At 51.6% G+C, this 24,358-nt stretch overlaps 1 protein-coding gene across 1 annotated transcript in view; it reads right to left on the bottom strand.

Annotated features, from left to right (window-relative positions):
• CADM1 (cell adhesion molecule 1) overlaps positions 1-24,358 on the bottom strand; it is a 135,896-nt gene that overhangs the window by 51,045 nt on the left and 60,493 nt on the right. The gene's annotated exons all lie outside the window — the stretch shown is intronic.

The following is a 24,358-nucleotide window of genomic DNA, read 5'->3' as shown; positions in this document are numbered from 1 at the left end:
CATAGCCCAGATCCAAGGAAGGAGACCTTGATTAAACCCGAGTTTCAAACACAGGTGGAATTTCCTTTCCCTGCCTTGACTTGCTCCATGGGGAGCTAAACCCTGGTGAGGAGCGTAAGAGGAGGAAGCACAGATCAAATATTCAGTTTGCACAATCAAAGAGCATGTTCTGTGCATCTCCCTGACCACAACAACACCTGCTGCCTCACACTCCTTTCTGTCTCTGCCACGGGGGTAAAGCTGCAGCAGCCCCTGCCAAAACCCGAGCACAGGAGGAGAGAATTTACATGTTTGCAGGTTTGTCACCACCGTTGTCACCTCTGTTTGTGCCCTGCGGTGGCCAGCAGCTGCCACCTGCCTCGCACGGAGCAGGGCACTGCTCACACCCCGAGCTGGCACCTGGATGTGAGGAGGGAGCTCCATCTGCTCTGTGCCCACCTCCAGCACACATCCCTGTCCTGGGTGCCATCCCCCTGCAGCTGGACAGGGGCACAGGGGGGGAACATCCATTCCACGGCCCTACCAGGGACCCCAGCACTGCACTCAGACACCCTTTGTCCCCTCCAGCCCTCTGGGTGATGCCATTGCTGGCGAGCTCTGCCCTGGCACAGCTCAGTCCCTGGAGCAGACAGCACCTGCCCCAGGTGTGCCCACAACAGCGATTCCCATTAGTCACAGCGACAGGGCTCCCAGGAACAAGGAATCCTGTTTCAACTCAGATGATGGGTTTCGTTTTACTCTAATGAGCAGATATGTCTTATATCCATACCTGTAACCCATTTCTTGCAGACTTTTTCACATCCTTTCTATTTTTTACTGTCAGTAGCATCTGTCACAACGTGCGGCTTAATAATCTCTTTTAAACCCAAGAAATCTGTATTTCCATAAAGCACCCACAATGAATTCTGATCAACATCAGCCTGGTCTCTTCCCTATAAAAAGGACCTCCTTTCAACTGCCTGCATATTTAAGTCTGAAATCTTTAGCTCACCACTGAAATAAGCAAGAAATAAATGGCAAAATTAATAACAAATGCACAAACCTGTAGGAAATGTCCTCAAAACAAAGGACCAACAAAGAATACCGGGGAATACTGTGGTTTTTGGGGTATCCAGGCCTGTTCCCACCCTTTGGCTCAGCACGCACCCAGCCTTAAATCCCAGCACTGTCCCTGCCCTGTCACACACAGGAGTGACTCTGTGAGCCTCTGACAAAACACCTGCCCAGCTGTTATCCCAAAACTGGGGTGTAGAAGCAGAAGAGGAAACATTTACCAGCTGGAATGACCAGGAGCTTGCACAGTGACCCGTTTGCTACCAGTCCATCTCGAGGGTGAGCTCTCCTCCATAGATCAGGCTGAGTTTCTTCTGCTCTTTGAAGTTAATTCCCAGTTTGCCATCAGGGCAGGAAAGCTGGTGTCACTTTCCAGGAATTGCCAGCTTTGGAGTGGCTTTGCTCACAGGTGTTACCTGCCCACTCCTCATCTCCCTGGGCAGATGGGAATGGCACAGCCCTGGATTCTGGAGCCCTGCTTGCCCACAGGTATTCATCTCCCTGCCCACCCAGCACCTGTAGGGACTCCATGCCATGAAGAAGGGCACTGTCTTAGGGGTCTTTCCCTTCCCTTTCTTTTACTCAAGTATGTGCCCCCCTTCCAGTCCTTTCAGAGACAGCAGACAAGATCTTTTCTCAAGGAACAACAGACCCCCACAGGGACAGACACTCCCCCACAACACAGGTGAAAGGATCTCAGCAGCAACGTCGCGATCAAAGCCAGGACTCCTTCCAATTTCCACTTCCCAGGAAGGATAAAAAGGTATAAGAGAAGCCTTTAGTCTAGATCCCAGATCAGACATTATGATGAATGCTCACCTAAAGGGCAACATATTTGTAAGTTTCAGTCTCTTGCAACACCAACTGTCCTGATTCATCCCCACGATAAAGGCAGCTCTGAGAGCTATTTTACCATATTTATTATTTTACAGAGGAGGAAGAAAAAATGCGGAATCAGCCCTCAATCTGCCACCCGTCGGATTTATGAATGTTAGTATAGGACCAGTGCTAATATCTTTAAACATTAATCTCCTCATTGCAGATCCTGCATGTCCCCCTCCAGCCTCCGCCCGCTGGCTCATCCAGGCTCGGGGAAATAAAATGCATTTTGGTATTTTTTTCCCTTCATCTTTGGGATTTGTTTTGACTAAACCCATGAAAAGAAGAGAAAGGGCAGATGCTCCTGAGCACATTCCTGCCTGCTGTCAGTGCTCTGCCAGCTGAGTGGAAGGCACAAAGCTCTGCTCCAGTGTTTATTTTTAAAGATGCAGCTTGCCTGATCCACGCTCATTCCTCAAGCCTTGTTTTCAATAGAGGCTCTGTTTTCTTTGCTGGCTGCCAGGACAAAGGCAGAGCTGGGAGGAAGGGAAGAGAAACCGTGTTGTGCACACGAAAATAAAACCCTTGGGTTTATAAACTGCGTTAGCCCAATGCCTCTCACTGCCTCTGCAGGTGCAGCAACAGGACTGTGAAGGATATGACCAAACAAATACAGTAAGGATGAGAGAGAAAACGAGTCTGGATATGGTCCTCATCCCACCTTCCTCAAACCTGCACCCAGACCATCCCACAGCAGGCACACCGAGCCCAGCACTCCTCTCTCAGAAAGCTCTTTGTAAATTTTATCACTTATTTCTTAAAGTTGCAATTGCCTTTTAAAATTAGATTGTATTTAGTTCTTAATTAAATCGTCATCGTTCTACAAAACCCCACAGGCTCTGAGGTTTAGATTGTCATTTTAAACAAAAGTAAAATGGTAAATGCCTTTTCCATCCAACACCATTAGGTATAATTAAGCAATGGGTAAAGCATACATCGTGCTATAAATGTCATTTAGTTTTACAGTGAAACTCATCAACATTTATCAAAACACTGCCTCGAGAAAGAACGAGACAGCTCCAGAGAGTGACTTCCATTCGCTGCTGCCTTTGAAGCGTCTGCTCCGAGGGAGAGCTGCAGCAAGAAAAGCCTTCCCATTACATATTTTTATCTTTTGGGCTGAAATGTTCATTTTCTGCCGCGTTCCCATGTGTGGCAGGATGGGTGCTGTGCAGCCATCGTGCACCCATGTTTGGGGTGTCCTGAGAGCCCCAAAGGCAGGGGTGGGATGAGCAATGCCAGGTAGAGCAGAGCCCCAGGTAACACCAAAGCCAAGGGAATTTGTGGTGGGGCAGGACGGAGCCACTGCTGCTCCCTGGGGACAGCGTCCCTGTCCCTGTCCCTGTCCCTGTCCCTGTCCCTGTCCCTGTCCCTGTCCCTGTCCCAGCAGGGCCCTGGGCTGCCCAGCAGACCCACACCTGTCCCTGTGGCAGTGTTCTGCACGTTGGAATGCTGAGATAAATGGCATTTCAGCGCTGCTTTCAGGTGAGGCGCCTCTGAGCCGCCACCAAAGGGACGTGAACTGTAAAGAAAGACAAACACCAGCAACGCACAGCACCAGGCACCGCCGCGCTGCTTCTATTTTAGAATCTCCGCATTTCTTGTGTTCTCCCGAGAAGCATTAAAACAGTCAAACTGAGCCCATTTAGAAGCAATTTTCAATTTAGTGCTCCTCCTTGATACCCACATGGCAAACATCAGCAGGCACCGGCTCCATCCGCAGGGATCTGGGCACCCTGCTCCCTGTGCCGAGCCTGACGCTGCAGCTTCAGGCACCAGTCAGAAAAACAGATTTGAAATTGATGTTTCATCATTACCCGTCATTAAAAAATTATGCTGTTGTACAATCTCAGAAGCAGCAAGGAGCGAACGCTGAATGCCTCTGCCAGCGTTATTAATTCTCCCTCCCCGCCGGGGTGCAGAGGGCTGGTTTTGGGGCGGTGAGGTTCTCTCCTCCTCCCTCTCTTCCTCCTCCTCCTCCTCTCCCTGAGCATCGCTGCAGCCGCGCTCGGCTCCATCTCCTGCACGGTGTTGGCAAGGCAACAGGAGCAGAGGGCTCCGGGGAGAGCGGGCAGGGCTGCGCATCCATCCCCAGGGCAGGGCTGTGCATCCAGGGCAGGGCTGTGCATCCATCCCCAGGGCAGGGCTGTGCATCCAGGGCAGGGCTGTGCATCCATCCCCAGGGCAGGGCTGGGGAACCCGGGCTGGGCTGTGCATCCATCCCCAGGGCAGGGCTGTGCATCCATCCCCAGGGCAGGGCTGCGCATCCAGGGCAGGGCTGGGGAACCCGGGCTGGGCTGTACATCCATCCCCACGTCAGGGCTGCACATCCATCCCCAGGGCAGGGCTGGGGAACCCGGGCTGGGCTGTACATCCATCCTCAGGGCAGGGCTGGGGAACCCGGGCTGGGCTGTACATCCATCCCCAGGGCAGGGCTGGGGAACCTGGGCTGGGCTGTGCATCCATCCCCAGGGCAGGGCTGTGCATCCAGGGCAGGGCTGGGGAACCCGGGCTGGGCTGTACATCCATCCTCAGGGCAGGGCTGGGGAGCCTGGGCAGGGCTGTACATCCATCCCCAGGGCAGGGCTGTACCCCATGGCAGGGCTGTGCATGCATCCCCAGGGCAGGGCTGTACCCCAGGGCAGGGCTGTACCCCAGAGCAGGGTTGCACACTACACAAGGGCTACCCTCTGGGTTTGGCCAGAACCCGGCCACTCCCAGCCCTGTCACAGCCCTCCCTGCCTGTCCGAACACAACCATTTCCATGGCACATTTCAATGGCCACAAAGCAAAGGTGACACCGGACATGCACTTACGGAAAACCTCCCCAAAATCAGAGAAAATACACAAGAAATTCATTCTTCCCCAATTCCTTTTTGCCCTTCTTGTTCTCAAGTATTTGCCATCTCTCATGCTCTCTCATACCCATGAGAAGCCCTTGCCCAGCCTGCACCGGGATATCCTAAGATGAGGGCAGGCAGAGGGGCCAGCAGGAGGACACACTTTGTGCCGCTCCTCTGCCACGTTTCCAAGCTCAGACACAACTGAATTTTGGTCAGCACACACCTGCACTCCCCCCAACAACCCTCCTCCTGTCCACAGGCAGTGTCAGAACTACCAGCAGGGAAACAAACTCCTGATCTCCAGCCCACTGCAGCGCCCTGGAGGAGAGGGGAATATGGATTTACAGGTGGAGAGAGCAGTACAGCCAGGGATTTTGGAAATGGACACTACAGCCAGCACCAATCCTCCAGGTCACCTTGTTTGAAAACTGCAAATACAGAGAGGCCACACCACCAAAAATCCATCTTCTTAACTGCTTGAAACTAAATTTAAAATGCATGTATGCAGTGTTCCTCTCTGCTCGCTATTCTGAGCTTCTCCTTTGGCCTTATGATAAAAGAATGCAGGAAATTATAGCCAACCTTCCCCCAGCCCGGAAAAGGGAATTAATTACTGCAAGCACAAAGTCAGCGCTCTTCCAATAAAGCAATGCAATCCATCCAGGCACTGAAAAGCAAGGAAAACATCCTGGGGGCTCGATACCTTGCTAGCCATTCACAGCATGTGCCGCCGTGGATATTGCACAACAGCTGTGCCTGGGACTATCACAAAGCCAACATTATCTCTGCCATTATTAGAATTAAATAAAGCCTCTCCTGCTCGATGTGCCCGGGATTACAAAGCACCTCAAACCCCTGCAGCTCTCGCCACGCCACGCCTGGCCCCACGGCGGCTTTACCTGCTTTAGCCAGGATTGCATGGACTGCAGCGACCAGGGACAAAGTGCCAAGCTTTGACCACCCCCCGGTGCCACCCACAGCAGCTCTGGAACACTCTGAGGAGCCCATGGAGGGGTGTGGGGCTGGGGGGTCACTGCCCATATCCAACTCCAGCTTTTTCAATCCTGCTCTCCCTCCCATCAATGCTGCTCTTCCCCGTCCTCCTGGGCACAATGAGGAGCCCCCAGGAAAACGTGGTACACTGCTTTTCTGCTGCAATTTTGGACAAACCTGCTCCCTCCTGGCCACGGGGCAGCACAGGGCTGGCACCGAGCACTGCTGCAGGTGGAGCATCCCAGCACACACCAACTACCTCCCTTCCCTCTATTGTACACACAGCGAGTGTATTTCAAATAAAAATACACTCCAACCATCAAAGCCAGGCAGGCTCCAACCCTCCTGCTGCCATGTCACAGGAGACATGAGACCTTTTACAGATGTTGCCAACAGCAGCTGAAAATCTACCAGACATTTGCTTAGCATTTCTTGAAAGAACAGTTTCAATTAGACTCATTCTTCACAGTTCTCTTCTCAAACCCCAACAGTTTGAAGAGATCTGCTTGTTTTTGCCAAGTTTTCACGAACTGTAAGCCTGGCCCTCTTGCACTCAGCATATCAAGGGTAGGATATTTAAAACAAGGCTCATTTTCAATGGAAATGCTCCACAATAAATAACTCAGCAGTGCTGTTGTGAAAATTTCAGATTTCAGCAGTTGACTTTTAATCAGGAGCTGCATTTGCACCTGAGAGCAAGAGAAATCCTCCCCTTAATCACTTGCATTTAAAAGCACTTTATAAAACCCGCTCTAAGTGAGCACAGTCTGTCCAGAACACCCCTCCTTAAGCCCCAGCAACCGCGACCTTCCAGTAAATGCTGCTCTCACCAAACTGGATGACACACCACATTCTGGAGCCACAAATGAAGGACAATTCGTCACGGCTATTTTTCTAGCAAGGCACTGAAATGACAGCCTGGTTCAGGCTGGCTTTTAGAAATGGTTTATAAACGTTAAAAGGGTTTTTGCTGAGGAGCCACTTGAGCACATCCTGTAGCGAAGGTGCTTTTGGGCTGGGGATTATTTTTTTTTTTGCTGAACCTGCCAGGGCTGTGTGCTGCTGAAAGGTTTGCAGGCAGGCAGCTACTCTGGAGAATGGGTGTCATCAATCACCGGATTCAGGCACTCACTGGGTTCTGCATCCAAAGTGACACCAACACCTCGCCCAGGCCTGAGCCCCAGCACCTCCCTGCAAGCACATTTCTCCCTCAGCTCACCTTAGAGTCATCACCCTGGGGTAACCACCCTGTGAATGGAATGCATTAAGCTCAGCTGACAAGATAAAACACCCAAGTTTTGAGGAAAAATGCTTTGACACAGACACCATATGCTCAACGCCCACAATGAGGCAGGTGACTTCAACCTGCAAAATTTCTTTTTTCCTACTGCCTGTACTTAATTTGGGAGCATCTCAGCCTGCTCTCATCCCCTGAGCGCAGGGATCCAAGCAGTGTGCACGGGAATGGATCCTGGAGCACAACAGGTTCTTCCGCAGCTGGGGCTGGATCCTCGTCGTGGGTGCCCCGCGGCAGCCGCGGGCAATGAACGGCTGTGGAGTTTGGGCTGCTTATGAGAGCAGAACAAGCCATCTTGAATCTGGAGGTTTTATGGGTATGCTGTTTCATGTAATTTCCAAAAAAAAAGAGAATTACATTCTGCTCATTAGCAAACGGCGCTGCACAAAGCGGAGGGCTCTGCAAGAGGATTACACGCGGCAGCGCGGGGACAGCGGATAACGACTCCAGTCAAATTCTATTTTAATGTGCCCAAAGAAACAATAGCGCAATCAAACGGGGGGAGGGAATCAGAAAAGAAGGAAATTCATCTGCCGTACTCTTCCTTTCCATCTGAAATGCAATACAAGGAATTAAACTTGTCACTCTCAACTGCAAACCGCACGGCAGAGTGGAACCACGTGCGGTTTTCTCTGGCATCAGTGAGCCCAGGAATCTGTCCTTGCACTGCCAGCCACAACGTTTGGAAGTGCTGGTCTGCAGGACGGGAAGCAGTGATTCCCTGAACCTTGCACCAATTGTTTTCCCTAGGAAAACTGCGAGTTTGCAATCATCCACCCAGAACTGGCAGAGCCTTGTGCAGACACGAGGACACACAACGTTCGTTATTACTGGCACTGTACTGGTGCCATGCCTCAGACTGAGTCACAATCCACACTGCACCTGTTCTCTCACTCAAAATCCCAGGGACAAGTTTTTCGCTCCAGCTCAGAGGGTTTTTGTTTGTCTTCTAAACAAACACCAAGAAAATGTTCTCTGATAGTTACCCACACAGACACGAACAGCCCGTCTCTGAGCAGCCTCGGCAATAACTCACTGCAGAAGCCAAACTGGTTCTTATTCAAACTTCACTTCTTGTTTGGAACCCACCAAACTCTAGAGGAAACATTCAAAATAAGGAGGCTTTGAAACACTCCAATACAAATCCCAGATTTGGAAATAAATGGGAGCTCAACCACAAGGATGGCTATGTGACACAACGCCTGTCACCAGCACCAGCCTGCACCCACCACCAACTGCTGCTTCCCAAAGACCAGATCTTCAATCCTGAAGATTCCTGGGCATCTTCAGGAGCACCAAGCTCAGTCAGAGCAGCTTCTCCATCCCCTGCCACCCCACAGCTACTGGGGATGGTGCTGGTGCCAAAGAAGCAAAACCTTCTGAAGCAGCAGGCGAGCGTTTTGCTATGCTGAGACTCGCTCAGCTGAGAACACCACTTGCAGCACTTTCCTGGTCCAAAAAAGGCTCAATTGCACCTCGTCCCCCTGGCCAGAAATCATTAATGGTGAAACCCCAAAGAGCTGCAGCTTCTCAGCCCTCTTCCCTTGCTGCCACCGCGCTCCCGGCCGGAGCCTGGCCACAGTGCCAGAGCCGGAGGGAACAGGGAATGCTCCCAATGGCGATCCCAATTAACAAGCCCACAGCTATTCACGTTCAAAGGCTTCGCAGCTTCCATTGAACGTTTCCCTTTTGTCTTCCTGTCCCTTCCCAAAGCGAGGGCTCATTACTGCTGCAGCCCCGGCTGTAATTGCTTGGGAATGCGGCTCTCGGCACAATACCCCAGAGAAGCTGCTTTATGAGGCTCCTCATGCTACTGAAGAATGCCATGAAAACCCCAATCCCAGATGTCTGGCTCCGAACCAGGGAACTTGGCCGGCCTGACGAGATTTCCATCGTGCTGCTGCAGCATCGTGCTTATGTAAGGGTGGCACTCACAAAGGGACACTGTGGGACAGAGACTGCCCTGGGCCCGCTCCCCTCGCAGGGAACCAACACCTTTTTTACCTTTCGTGTCCTACACAGCACCTAGAAAGGAACTCAGCACCTGCACTGAACCTTTGCCCAAGTGAAACCATGAAGGCACCTTCTGCCCGTGGGGAATGAGCAGTCAGAGCATCATAAAAGAGAGCAGGTCAAGGAACACCCCGCTGCCTGCCAGGGTAGTGGCCAGGTGTGCCAAACTCGGGGAAATTTGGGCACTGTGGATGCTCAGAGTCATGGGGCAGCCTGTCAGCTGTTCCTCACAGAACACCAACACATTACAGCAAGGAAAAATATCTTATGGGTGAGCTCTTCAGCATCACAAAGTGACAACAATCTTTTTAGAACAGAGAAACAGGTCAGGAGCAGCCTCAGCTGCAGCAGGAGAATCACTTGTGCACCAACATCCCCCAGTAATGGGCGGCCAAATGACACGGTGGAATTATCCATGTTAACAGCTCTCACGTGGCTTAGAGCACTCAGAGCAGGGTTTGGAGCAAAGCCACATGTTCCAGTTTCTGCCTGAACGGGAAGGGATGACCAAGGGCAGCGGGAGGCAGCATCACCACAACAGCACTGGTTTCTCTGCAGCAAATTGTCACCCGGGAAGAATCCTGCTCCTGTCAGGATCTAGATCAGCTGTGTCACGCACCCAGCAGACACAGCAGAGAGCTGCCACAGGAGCTGCACTGCCCGGGGCGTCTGCAGCCGCAGCACTCCAGGAACAGAGAATAAACACAGTGAAGCCTCTCAGGGACACTGCCAAGCTCACAAAGCCAGAGCTCCCTGCAGCACCAGGAGCTTCCTCAGCGTCCCCCAGGAGGCCCTGGCACACCTGGACACACAGAACTGCTGTCCATCTCTAAGAAAATGATTTTTCTGAGTTCAGCCCATCTTCCATTACTCATCAGCCCATCAGCCATTACAAACACAACCCAAGCAAGATGCGCTGAGGTGTCTCAGGTACCGTGTGCTACCTGCAGTGCACATGGGGCTCTCCAAACCATCACCTCCCAGCCCCAAAATGCACTTCCTCAGCAGCAAGGGAGGGAAAGTAGCTATCCTGGCTCAGGGGAAAAGCCAAATTTCCCAAACCACCAGGCAGGAGCACTGCAACCCTGCCAAGGACAGGGGAAAAGCAGAAAGCAGAACTGACTGGGAAAAGGACACAGGGAAAGTCCTTAGCCAGAGGCTGCAGACCACAGGAAATGCAGGTCTTTACTCATTGAAGACAATGCTGAATTTTCCTGTTTGTCAGCTCGGGCCCTGCCACCACATCCCTGCTTCCCCCGGGGGTTAGAGAGGAAGGTTTTCTGCGAGTGACACCCATGGCGTTTGACAGATTGTCCTTCTGCGAGAGGGAAATGGAGGATTGGGTTGCTAAAAGCATCAGCCTGCTTATCAATCTACGAGCAGCATCTTTAAAGGTCACAAGTGGGGAAAAAAATAAAAAAAATCAGCTACTCATTCTAATTCCTCGCAAACAGGAGCTCGTTTTTCACAAATCCACCCTGCCGTGCTCGGTAACGCGACCTTTCACTTACAAAGAGAACAGCCAATTTCTGACTCTCATGCGCTACCCTCCCTTCTTTTCCATAAATTAAACACAGCCTTTGTACCTCCTAACAGGCTTTTCCAGCAGCCCCCTAAAGCTGCCACAGCTGCTCTGGTTCTGGTCCTGCTGAGGGTCTGGAGCCCACTCAATGGGCAAATAGGGAGAAACAAAACTCCACTGGAAAATGGGTTCTGTCACCACGGCAGTGCTGGATGCCAGGCCAGTCCCCAGCTCTGCCAACACTATCAGTGTGATACTGGCCTTTCCAATGGGAATTTTTAATGGTACCTCCTATACATGAAGACAATACAAACCAAGAAAATTTGATAATAAGAACACGACCTGTCCTCTCCAAATCTTTCCATTTCTCTGCTGCTGCTGCAAAAAAAAAACCAGATCAAAACTGGAGTTGAGCTGGCGGACATGGAAGTGGAGCCAAGTACAACCTGGAGGACTTGAGGAGCTCTCAGGGGAGATCACAGTATGCCTTTTCCAATCCTTGTCTGTTTTTAACTACTCCAGACTGCCAAACCCAAACCAGCAGCACCCCAAAAGCCACTTTAGAGCTAACCTGGACTCCCAACCAAGGAGTCAGAGGAACAGAGTCATCACCTCCTACAACACAGTGCACAACCACAAAGAGGTTTAACAGGATTTGCCTTAAAAGCCACATATTTAACACAATCGTTACATTTTGGCAGTAACAGATGTTGGCAATGGGAGGAGAGGTTGATCTTCAACTCCTGTACTTACTCATAAGAACCTTCATTGTTTGTGCACTCTTTGCCCACTTGCCTGCACAGCTTCAGCTCTTAGAGGAGCAGCACCCATGACATTTACCATGGCTGCTCTGCAATTATCTCTGATTTCAATTATCTCAGCATTCTGATGCTGAAGGTATCTGAAATGCCAGCACGGGATTCCACCCACACCCATTGCTGCCCAACTTCATTTGGGCCAGAAGAGCTCCCACATCTCCAGCCAGCCTGACAGCTCCTCCTGCCTGACAGAACAGCTTGAGAAGGGGCTCACGCTGTCCTATAAGCCATCCTTCAGCCTGGGGATGACCAAGGCCTGAGATAACCACCACCACCTCCTGGAAAACTTGATCTGCCAGTGCACGCCAGGCTGGGCAGTGGGAGAGCACCTGAAGTGAAGCTGCAGCTGCGCACACGTGTAAGGCAGAGTGAAGGGGAGACCATCCTGGTCCTGCCAGGTTGTGTTAATGAGCAGATTCCATAAAAATACCCCATATTCCTGCAACCACCAAAAATGGGGAGGTAGTAGCAGCCCTCCCTGGGCTCTGCTGGCGGAGGAGGGCGGTGAGTGGGTTCTGCTGAGCCATCAGGACCAACATCATTGCAGCGCTGAGGAGCGGCGTGCCTGCAGCCCCAGGCAGCGTAAGGAGCTGTGGGAGGGGAACAGCCACGTTGGCATCGGGCTGTGGGAGCTCCAGAGGGGGATCTGGCAGATGACTGCGCTCCTCTCCACCCCCGGCTCTGGCAGGGTGAGTCAAAGCTGAGTCAGGGGCTGCGGCCGCGCTTGGCTGGGGCTGACCAGCAGCACCAGCATCTCCCCGAGCCACGGAGCAGCCTCAGCTCCAGAGCTAACGCCGTTCCGTGTGCCCATGAATTATTGATCCCAGTCGCTCTATCAATTGCAGGAGGCAGAGGAGATCACAGGCAATGCACCCTGTGAGAAAGCAACGCTGGAAAACTCAGTACAAAAGAAAAAGCCTCATTTTACAGATTTCAGTTTAGTTGTGTGTTGCCAGCACCTCCCTTCATCCATATCGTTATCGCTGGTATTTCATATCGGCTCTGTGCTTTTAATCCTAACTTTGTGTGGAAAATATTTCTGAGAGCAGCCTTTGTTTGCCACCCACCACTGCAAGGCTGCTGCCAGCTCCCGTAGCGGCACCGCCGACAGCATGTGCCAGATGAAGAGAATGGCACGTACCTGTCAGTCTTTGTCAGAGCAGCTATTTCTGGCTTAGGTTTACATGCACAGCCTCCTGCAAGCTGCTTGAAATCTCCATTTTATAGAGGTATCTGATGCTACCTGAATGCTGGCAGGGATCGGCACGCTGACAGCGAGCAGCCAGCGCCGTGGGGTCCAGGCTCAGGTTGGAAAGGGCTGACTACAATGCTCAGCTCACAGCTCATTTCTTCATAGATTTAATTAACTCAAAAGTCTTTTGCCTCCACACTTGCAAAAAAAAAAGCATTTTACATCTTAAACTAGGGATAACAAGGGCAGTAGGGCTAAATCTCCAATCGATGTACAGACACTGCAACGCCAGCGAAGAACTGATGAGAAACTAAATAAAAATGCTCTTTTGTGTTCATCAGCCTTGTTACGCTCCAACGTTTCATCCTCTGTTGTGCTTCAGAGCTCCAGCACAGTGGTCTGTCCTGGGGAAGCCTTTTGGACCAGATCTTTTGATGTACCTTCCTGAAACGTGGCCCTGAATGACTAAATGCTGTATGGAGAAACACAACCACACCCCAGTGCCTGCCCAGGGAAGGTGCAAGGATGAACGCCTTCCCCAGACAGTGCTCAGCTCCTGCTGAGGCTCAGCCTACTCTGGCTACCAAAAAATAAAACTTGGGGTTGCTGCAATTTCCACTTAGGCAAGTGCTTTCACAAAGCTCCCATCCCAGGAAAAGCAACAGAGTCTGGTTTGCCCAGTACAGTGATAATGCTCTGTTCCATTTGCACAGAGCAACTTCTCTTCAGTAATGGCTACAAACTCTGATCCTTACCACAATCTGCCAGCTCGCCTGCACCAGCATCATTTCAGGATGAAAGCTGCAAAGGTGAAAGAGTTTCCCAACTGAAATTGTGAGAGCAGCCTCGAAAATAGCATCTCACTAAATCCCACAGCCAGTGAAAAGCCTCAAAAGGCATTTGCTGCACGTGGATTCTTTGAATCCAGTAACTTCCCTTTTCATCCCCTCGAGTACACTGAGCAGCCAGAGAAAAGTCTTCCAAAGGCAGTAAAATAAAGTTCAGAGGGAGGTGTTGAATGATTTCTGTGCTCAAGTCACACATTCTGATGCTGGAGCTGGAACATCCTTTAAGTTATTGTATGAATTTTTCTCCCACCTTCCCTCAAAGGCCAGAGGCCACTGCTGAGGGCACAGCTGATCCCTTAGAGTACACACACAGCTGCTCATCACATATGTATTTTTTAAATTATATGACACCAGGAATGGCTGAAACCATTAGAAGTGTGCAGAGAACCCATCGGCACAGAAGGTGCCGTTGAAAGCCAGGAACTGCCTGGTTCCCATCTGGAGCAGAGCTTTGGGGAGGCTGTTGGAGACCAAACCCACCTTGGTGCAGCAGTTGGGTATGTGGGGCAGCAGGGGACTGGCAGCTGCGGGCTCTGCCACTGCCACAGCCCCAGATGTGGCCCCAGATGCTCCTGGAGCCACGGCAGCACTGAGACATTCATGCTTCACTCTGTCCCAGCTGGGACCGCTCCTGCAGCCCTCCAGAGCACAGAGTGTTCATGGGCTGCAAAAGGATTCATCTGCTGGTCTGGAACTGGAGGACAGCAACAACAAAGAGCAGAAGATGAAGCCAAGTTGCTGTGGCTGAGGTGGGAGCACCAGAAGTGCACAAGGGGAATGAATGCAGAGGCTGTTGGGGATCCCTGTTCCCTCCTGCAGGCAGGGAAGAGCCCACCAGGCAGCAGGACAGGGCACACGCTCCACAAATCATCGGGTTTGAGCAATCCCTCCCCTGTGGAAGCCAAACACGGGATTCCAGGGTAAGAAAACAGGGATCAGGGCATCCCTGGGGTGGGGGAACCATCCTCATCCGGCACCCCCGGCTGGGAACATCCCCCTGCACTGAGCCTTTTATCAGGGATACACGGGATAAAAGCTCTGCTTCTGCCAAGAGTGACCGAATCTACAGGGATATTCCCTGCAAATTGTCTGGTTAGAATAATAAATAGTGGCTTCGCCTTCTAATGTGGGCTGCGCACAACGCGTTCATTTGTGATCCCAGGCTCCGATTTAAGGGAGGAAGAAAGGATCCTCGCCTGCCTGGAGATAAACTTAAGTAAATAATGTTTGCCATCAACTCCAAATGAAGAATGACAGTTAAATTTTATAATCATCTTCACAGCTCCAGGACTTACTTTATATTTTCTCAGGCTCATGACCCAGGGGTTGTCATAGCAACTAGGAAATCCTACCTTATCAGCCTCTTACATTTACATTCCTTACGGCTGCTTCCCTTTATGAATTAAATCCATCACGGTCCTCTATTCTCCAAATAAGAAGTTCTTAGGATTATCTCGCAGAAACAAGGATCAAATGCTTTGATTGAAACACTATGCAAAAGCTAATTCACTGGTGGTTTTCTTTAAGGGAAGATTGACTGTGCTACAAATAAATGGCTCCCATCCAAGCGTGCAGTTGGCAGCCGCTTGCAAAAAAAGTTTAGAGAGCAAACATGATTTCTGCAGCGTGTTCATATCACTGGAGAACGCTCCTACATCTGGACACTAAGAAGGGCACCGGCTTGGCTGGGCTCTCTCTGGTTTACAGAATGTAACAAGAGAGATTCAGCGCTCCAGAGGAAGAAATCCAAACATACCAAACACGTGTGGGCATCCAGCACGCGACAGACCCCAGGCATTGCTCAGAGCCCGGATGCTCCATGCACACACCAAGAAACACAAGGGAGGCTGGCTTACAGACACTGAGCCCATCCGCCTGGCTGTCTGTTCAAAGACAGGATGTCACCAACAAAGAGCATAAAATCCCATTATATGTAGTTATATATATATTTGGGTGGGGGATGAGACCATTTAACTGCTTAAATTAAATTTTTCCACATCCAGTGGGCCCAGGTTCAGAGCCCAGCTCAGTATTCAGAGAGATCAGCAGCAACACCACTTGTCTCTGTCCTAAACAACACAGGAATAAAATAAACTTTAATTCCCAGAATGTTTTCTGCAGGAGTCTCTTGATTAACAGAACTCCTATAAACTGTAATGAATTTCAGAAAGGCAACTCTGCAGTTACAGACCTGCAGGCATCAAGAGTTTAATTTACTTAATGTACTTTTTATTCATTACTGGTCCTCCACGAGAAGCTGATCACCAACTTGCAGAGTGCATTGCTTAATTATCCATGCTGCACTTCTTCAGATGAGAACTATCGGGGCTGCCTGTCAATACGGCGGGCGGGGATCGATTGATGCAGGCAGGGCCGTGCTGCTGGAATGCCAAAGACCAGCAGCGGCCCCGCGGAGCCTGCGTGGAGCAAAACAATCAGCAGCTCATCTCGCGGGCTGAAAACCCTTTCTGTTCCCAGCGATGCTATCTGCTGCATCCACAGATGGCGAGCAGAGCCCAGCGCTCCTCTCCGTGCGCCGTGCGCCTCGCTCAGTGCCAACAGCTCCCCAACACCTTGTCCGGGCAGCCTGCAGCAGCACTGCTCGTGTTTGTGCTTTATCTCTGTCCTCCGCACCGGGAGGACAATGGAGATGTGTGCTCCAGTCTCTGCCAGCTGCCCCAGTGCCCCAGGGAACAGGTCCTGCAGTCAGAACCGGTCCCTCAAGGTCGGCTCACCTACAGAGGCCAGGTGAGACAGAGATCCAGAGCAGCACACAGCGCCAGCACACTGTATCACCTCAACGCCAGCAACTCAATAAACACAAACTACAGCTCCTCTGGCAAACACAGACAAAAACCTGCCCTTCCAAGGAGCAAAGGCCCTAGGAAGCTCCAGAGCTGACCTAGGGTGCCATTCTGCAGAGGTGTCCCCATCCACACTGAAATGCTGCCCACCCACACCTTCACCAGCTGCAGGGTTCATGCCTCACCTCTCCCTTCCAGCAGTGATGCTGATGTGGGAGAGCTGTGGCAGCCTGAAGGGTGGCTGAGGATCTGTGCCCTTGGAGCCGCGTTCCAAGGATGGTGCCCAAGGAGCTGCGCTTGGTCTGAGACTGGGACAGGAGAGACTGCTCGGCCGAGGGCAGCCTCCATCAGCTGCCTTCCCCGGAATATTCACCATCACTGGATCAATAATTCATTATATAATGTGATAAAAGGTAATCCACTGTTTGAAGTCAAAGCTTAAACAAACTGCACTCAGTTACAGCATGGCAAGGTCTCACTGAGCTCAAGATACCCTGCAAAAGGCAGGAAGAGGCAGTGGGAAGGGACAGATCCATCCCTGCTCCAAAACCTCCCTACCTCTGCTGAACAGGAACTATTCACAGCTCCAAGTTAAGCCCGAAGCCCTTTGCAAAGGGATGCTAATTCAATATGAAGTAACATAAGTCAATATTCTTGTTTCCCCTTTCATCCTTTCAGCCAATATAAACTAATACAAATGATAATGACATGGCACCCGTGACCCCTTCAATACTCTGCTCATGTTGGCAGCTGGGTGTTGATTCTCCCCTTAAGCAGACAACTCAATTTGAGTGAAAATTAACTCTGGGTGAAGGAATACCTAAATTGTGTCAGTGCAGAGATGCTGGCATGCCCCAAACAAATGTACCACCCCTTTCTGAGACTAAACACTGGATTTTCAATGCCAACCAGATGCTTTGCTTGAGCAGCCAAGGCTGGAACTCAAGCACATAAAGCAGAGACACAAAGCTGATTCTGAGGGGATTGGATCAGCCTTGCTGTCATTTCTGGACCATTTGCCAAAGGTGTCAGAACTGGGAATATGAAAGGTGCTGAAGCAACCAGACCCTGAAGTCCCAGGTTGTCAGAGGCAAACACAGCCTGCGCTTCCCCTTGGGCTCCTCATCTGCCTCAGTTCATCAGGAAAACCTTAAAAAGGTAAATATCTATACCAAAAAGGGTCTCCTACATTGCCAACCACCTCATGGGCACAGTAAGTGCTGATGAGAGAGGCACGTGAAAGGGAAAATCAAGCCTCCCACCTCTGCTGGCATCCTCCAAGCATCACAAATGCTTCAGCAAAGCTGGTGGCCACAACAGGGGCTTGTTCTTTGCATAAAAGGCCACAACAGCACACAAGAAACCCCGCTGATAGTTAAAAGGCAGAGATCCAAGGTCAGCCAGGCTGGGAGCCAAGGCTCTGGCAATAAACCGCCAGATCTGCTCTGAAGTGGGGAAAGTAAAAGACCTTATAATTGTAGAGCTCTAGAAGTCTTCCATATTAATTTAATGCTCACCTTGAAAGGTGATCCTGCTGCAGACCCTTTGCAGACCACAGAGGATGGGGGAGACCACTGGCAGAAGGAGGAATGCTTCTCCCCAGTGTTTAATCACATGAAAACCAAGATATTAAGACAAAGGGCACCAAACTGATGTCCCAAAGCCAGCCACCATGAAGACAGCACGCCAAAAGCTCCTGCAAGCCTGCTCACACCTTCACACCCTGCCCCATTCCTTCCCAACATGAACATCAATCCTGCACCTGAGGATCTGCATGTTCTACAAAAATAGTTACCGTGGGAGAGGCTTTGTTCGTAAACTGAGTGAGAAAGTTCATTACACGATAAAAATTCCAACCGTGCTACCGGGATGTAAATTGCCTTCGTACCCAGAGCTGACATCTTAAACAGTTTAATTTAGGTACCGCTCTCAGCAGCTTTGGGTGTCTGCAACAGAAACAGATGCCTTGAATCATTTCAAAGTATGCTCCTGTCAGAAATGTCCTTTCTGACACCAAAATCAATTTCCTTCTCCTTTACTAACTACTTTTCCAAAAATAGAAGGGGAAAAGTTGCCTCATTTTATCTATTGTGAGCGGCACGAGACGTGCCGTAGGCTCCAAGGAGGAAGATGGCAGCGCGCGGCACGTGCGGCTGCGGTAATTAGCGCTATTTTGATAGAGCAACTGGCAACGAGAATGAACCTGATCCATCTTCATTATGGAGATCTATGAAACCTTTGACAAGGCTGGTGTAAAGGCAGACAGGCTGCTCCCTCGCACCCACACCGGCGCTCACAGCGGTGGCTCCACAAATGGCGGAAGGGACAGGGCCCTGTGGGCTCCCCTCTGCCCGTGGAGCTCAGCCTCAGCAAACGGAGCGCACAGGAGATCTATGAAACCTTTGACAAGGCTGGTGTAAAGGCAGACAGGCTGCTCCCTCGCACCCACACCGGCGCTCACAGCGGTGGCTCCACAAATGGCGGCAGGGACACGGCCCTGTGGGCTCCCCTCTGCCCGTGGAGCTCAGCCTCAGCAAACGGAGCGCACGGGGCCCGAATGATTTTCCACTGATGGTCAGATGAACACCTCAGCAGTCCCCAAGACCTCGCCGTGCATATTTGAGCAGCTGTTGTAAATCACGGCTCTTCAGCAGGCTGCAAATCCAATTAAAACAAGAGGCACTGCTACCCAGCGATGTGCTGGGCACAAAAACATCCTTCCACCTCTAACAAGCTGCACCAATGGAGGCCTTTCCTTGCTCTGCACAAGGCTGGCTGCTGCCCTGGCAGCCCTGTCCTGCCCTGTGGCTATGAAGCAAAGGGGACAAGTGGCACCACTCCTCCTCCACAGCTGCAGCCCAACACAGAGCATCCCCCTGCCTGCGGTGATGGTGCTGCACAGCATCACCAGCACCCTCCCTAATCTTCAGCACACCTGAAACCTGCCCCATTCCCACCTTCCCACAAGTTCCCTCACCTCTGCTCCCACCAGGTCAAAGTCAATGGCCCTGACATCCCTGGGAAAGCCTTTCAGCAGCTGGAATTGAAATTCACCAGGAATTTGGCTTGCTCAGTGCCAGCCTGGCACCCAGACATCAGCAGGGTCACCTTGGGAGAGCCACGCTCCTCTTAGGGGCAATGAGAGCCTGAATCCCACCCTGCTTCCCATGCTGGAAAAACTGCTCAGGAGCCCCACAAAGAGCCAAGAGCCACAAACACCGAGTGTTTGGGTCACACAGAAAACAAGGGAGGCTCCTGAAAATGACTTTCCTGAGAATGCCAGCACTGCCATCACTGCACAGGTTACTGGTGGAGTTGGCAGTGCTAGGGAAATGGTTGGAGTCAATGATCCTACAGGTATTTTCCAGTCTAAACAATTCCATATTATTCTGTGATACTGGCTTCAGGAAACCGTCACAGATCCTCAGCCCATGTCCATTGCCAGCTGCCTCCTCCAGCAATTTAAAATGCTCCATTAGTTTGACTCCTGCCCAACACACCAAAGTATTTCCAAGATTGCTTCCCTGCAAACACGCTGTGCCAGGGTCTCCAGCCAGCGCTCCCCCTGCACTCAGACGTGCAAGCAGGGCAGCATTTCCTAACAGTAATTTCTTTAAAGCTATACAAAGGAAAGATCTGTGAGGATTTGTGTTCTAAGAGGAAGCACGACGTGGAAAAACAAGCCCAAAACAAGCAAAGCGACAAAACCTTCAGCAGCACAAAGTTGATATTGCTGACAAACGGCTGGCGAGGCTGGGAATTGCACGATGGATCAGCCGGGCGAGGGCATCTGCATATCCCATTAACGGCCGGGAGAAGGGGCCCCGGGCAGCCACCATCACATTTTCAGTTTATTTTTCCTTGTCTGGCCGGCTCCCGCAGGGCAGGGGTAATGATGGCACTCCATCACGGCGCGGAGTGTGCGTTTGCATGGTGTTTGCTCCGTCCTGCCCGCCACAGCTGCGTCCCTCCCGCCCGGGATGCGGCGCCCCGCAGCCATCGCTCACCCTGCGCCTTCATTAACAAACTGCCCTTAATTACAGCGGTAATTGCGGAATTATTTCATAGCTGCAATTACTCTTCTCGGCCCGATCCAGGCTATTTAGGCAGGGCATTGTCTCCGAAAATGGCACCGGGCCAGCCCAGGGCTCTCGCTGTGCCATGCGAAATGCAGCACCCGGGATGGCAGCTCCGGGCATGGGGGCTCTGCTGTGCCCACGGGGGTCCCGCCTCAGCGTGGGACCCTCTGTGTGTGCCAGGGACAGGGTGTCCCACCAGGGCAACCCCCCTGCGATGGGGGAACAAGGAACTGGCTCACCAAACCGGAGGGAAGGAAGGTCAGGAAGGGACAAGGCCCTTTGAAACCACAACCCGGAGCTTTCCTGCAGAACTGCTCGTTTTCAAAGTTCACCATCTGAAGGATGATCCCAGATCATCTTGTAACAGCACAAGATCAAGACAAATGGGAGGTTTTCTCCAAAAACGACTACAGCTTTGTTAAAAACTTCTCATAGATCATCCTTGTAACAACTTTACAGCCAGGAAGTGAATCTATTTCATTTTGATCATTTCAAATACTCCATTAATGAGAAAAATTGAGGCATATTAGTCAGTGATCTGAAATACTGAGGAAGCACAAGTTCAGGGTGAGGCTGTGAGCAATTCCCATGCCTGACAAGTCGGGGGAAAGAAAAGGGGATGATGACAATGCACCACTGGAAGAAACTGCCAGAGGACAGGGTTAGATGGATCCCTGGAAGTGTCCATGGTCAGGTTGGACAGGGCTTGGAGCAGCCTGGCACAGTGGTGGCATCCCTGCCCGTGGCAGAGGCTGGAATGAGATGATGTCTCAAGCCCCTTCCACCCCAAGCCATTCTGTGATTCACTGCCTGAACCCTGTTCCAACAGCCTCAGACTGGTCAGATTTGCTCAATTAATTCCACACTCCTCCTTGCTTCTGCTGCTTTCTAACATCTGAAGTAACTATGGCAGCTGCCAGCGCGCAGAGGAACACCCAGCATAGACAAATTCATGCAAAGTTTTCATGTAATAGAGGGGGAAAAAAAAATCAAACAGCAAATCAACCTGCCATGACCTCAGCTCCTCTCAGCTTCCCGAGTCCTGCACAGCAGCCGTGCTACAATGCATCTTTAATGCCTGACCTGGTTATGTATATGCAAATATTGGAACAGCAGCATCTCCAGAGCCCTGGGTGTACCTGATGTGCAGACACAGGAGCTGCTCTGGGTTTCCAGCCCAGTGCCTTCCTCAGTCCCTCCTTGCTGTGCTCCGCCAACGCCATCTCACCAGGCTGGTGATCCCTACAGAGAGATGTTTCTGCAGATTGAATGCTGGGGCTCGGGGCTTCTTTGAATCCGTGTAATTTTGGAAATTCTAGGGTAATTTTGGAAATTCTAGGGTAATTTGTTTGTCAATTTTATTAGAAGAACACAGCACAGACCTGCCTCTGCTCAGGGCAGTTGGTACAACAAGAACATTTCCCTGCAGAATCTCATATTTGGGAAGTGCTGACGGATGCAGGGGGGAGCAGTGACTCTGCTCTCACAGCCAGGGCACAGGAGGTGCCAGCTTGGCCAGTGCCAGCCAAGCACCTTGGCCAAACAGGATGGAAAATATCAGCACCCACACGGTGAAACCCTGAGGGGCAGGTGCCCAGCAGGCAGTGAGGACACACGGCCACCAACACGTGTTCTCTAAGAGCTCAGATATTTCAAATCACAATGCATTTATCAGCACGGTGTTACTGCACTTCTCAGTCAAAGCAGAGACATTCAATAATCACCCAGAAAAGCACCATCTGTTATGCCTTATAGCTTAATTAAACTAAAATACAGAACTCCTTAATTCTCCCAGCTCATAAAGATAAAGGTCATCCCACAGCTTTACTGTCAGGTATCCTGCACAGAAAATGCAGAGGTTGGAATTTCTCTCAGCCAGACATCACTCAAACGTGGCACACCCTCCCAACACACACAAACATGGTTCCAGCAGCGTGACAATGGACTGGAGTGTGGCTGTTGGACTGACAGCCAGGGTGGACACACACAGGTCACTCCTGCAGTACAAGGGGGCTGCCTGGACCTGGCCACGGTGGGCATCCCCTCCCTGCCATCCAGAGCCCTCCTGATCCTGCCCCAGCACCTGAGAGCACTGCTCCAAAGAGCTGGAGCGCCAAGGACTGTGCCTGCCCACAGGATGCTGTTCAAGGTTTTTGTCCTGTTGTCCCGTGGGAATGCCCACAACAGCAACACTGAGATCTGAAAGTGCCCACTGTGCCCCATCCTACAAGTCCTCCATACCAGATGTCCCAGACAGTCTCTTATACTGGAAACCACCCAAAAATTCAAAGGAGAACCAAACACTGAGCACCCAAACAGGAGCGATGGCTCCAAGGCACCAGTGGGACAGGAGAAATTACAGAGCCACTCATCATTTTGGGAGTGAAACAGGAACAGAAAGGTTCCCTCTGAGGAGGCCCTGGAGAAGCCACCCAAGCTCTGTTTATTTTCTCTTCTGCATTCACATGCAGGGAGAAGGCAAACAAAGCTGAATACAGAACAGGACTGGATGGGTATGGTGTGCCTCAGCCCCAGTGCAGGCACTGCCAGTGCCCCTGCACCTGCAGGTCCATGGAATGGGAAGGAATGGAAGTTCCAGCCCTTTCCATTCCCTGAGCCCCTGCCCAGCCTGCCTGGAGTGACAACGTGGGCACCAATCTGCTCCTGTGCCATTGGCTCCACACTCAAAGTTGTGATTCCCCAAACCTTCCTGCACCATCTCTGCTCTGCTCAGAAAGGTCTGCTCTGTCTTTCAGCACAAGCCCCAGCAGAAGCCTCGCTAACGCAACCAAAATTCAATTATTGGCTTGTCAGCGTTTCCTTGTTGAGGCCTGGGCACGAGGAACAGGGAGTTAAAACCTGTCTGAGAGGCATGGAGCCTTCAGGCTGCCACAGCACCTCCAGGAGCAGGGCCTATGCTGCATGGAGAGGGATGAGCTGCTCCCCTGGAAGGGCTAACCGAGTGCTGTGTGACTCTGGGGGCTTTTCTTGCTTTCTGCTTCCTGTAGGTGGAGGCAGACTCCTTGCTGAAGAGAAGACAGACAGGAAAACAGGCAGAGGTACCTGCAGCAGCTGCCAGAGAGGAGCCTGCGCATCTCTCCTGCAGGGTGATGGAGAGCTCTCACCATGCCATGGCACCCACCCCACAACCAGCTCCAGCTCAGGGATTGTGCAGCCCCAAACTGTAAAACCACCCCAAACTGTCCCCGAGGGGTGGCTGCCCCACAGCACTCTCTGCAGAACACCTTGCTGCTGGTTCTGCCAGCCCAGGGATCACCGTGGCACCCGGGCAGGGAGCATTAACCCACCCATCTTTGGCTCCCTGAGGTTTGCAGGCTGCCCAGCCTACGTAGGGTGTCGTGCCCTCACTCCCTGGCACTGGCACAGACAGGTTTTCAGCAGCAGAGACATCCCACCCACCAGCCCAGCCTCCAGCTGCACCAACCCTCACCAGACCCTGATGCCCGCCAGGCAGGCTCAGCCACAGGGACATTGCCAAATATTGCCAAATACTGCCAAATTGCCAAACCCCTGGGATGGAAGGCTCCCTCCCCTCAGAGCCATTCAGCTGCCTGGGAGCACCACCACAGCCTTAACGAGCTGCCTAACCTTGCCCCTCTTCTCCACCCAGGCTTTAAAATTTAAAGCTCCAGCCAGCTCAACATGAATAGATGAGCAAGAACATCACACTGCTCTCAGTGTAGGTGCAGTGCTTTATATCTTCATTAATATTTCAGTCTCTCCCCATCTCCTCCTCCTCCTGCAACTGGCCTCATTTTATTTATATCTGCAGGATGCCACTGGTACTTCTTCCAAGTTCTTGTTTGCTTGGAGCAAGGCTCCCTGCCGAGGGACTGAGCCTTCCCAGCACTGCCTCCGTGCTCTGGCACGGGGAGAGCTCCAGCCCCGAGGCCAGGGCACCAACGTGGTGCCTCTGCCACCATATGGACCTTCCACCACTGCCAAATAAGTGACATTTGGGGTGTGGGTCAGCCCAAACCCGAGGGCAGCCCCAGG

The sequence above is a fragment of the Ammospiza caudacuta genome, chromosome 23, assembly GCF_027887145.1.
Source record: "Ammospiza caudacuta isolate bAmmCau1 chromosome 23, bAmmCau1.pri, whole genome shotgun sequence".
NCBI classification, from domain to species: Eukaryota; Metazoa; Chordata; class Aves; order Passeriformes; family Passerellidae; genus Ammospiza; species Ammospiza caudacuta.
The sequence above is the reverse complement of the archived record's forward strand: the minus strand, read 5'-3'. Positions and strand labels throughout refer to the sequence as shown.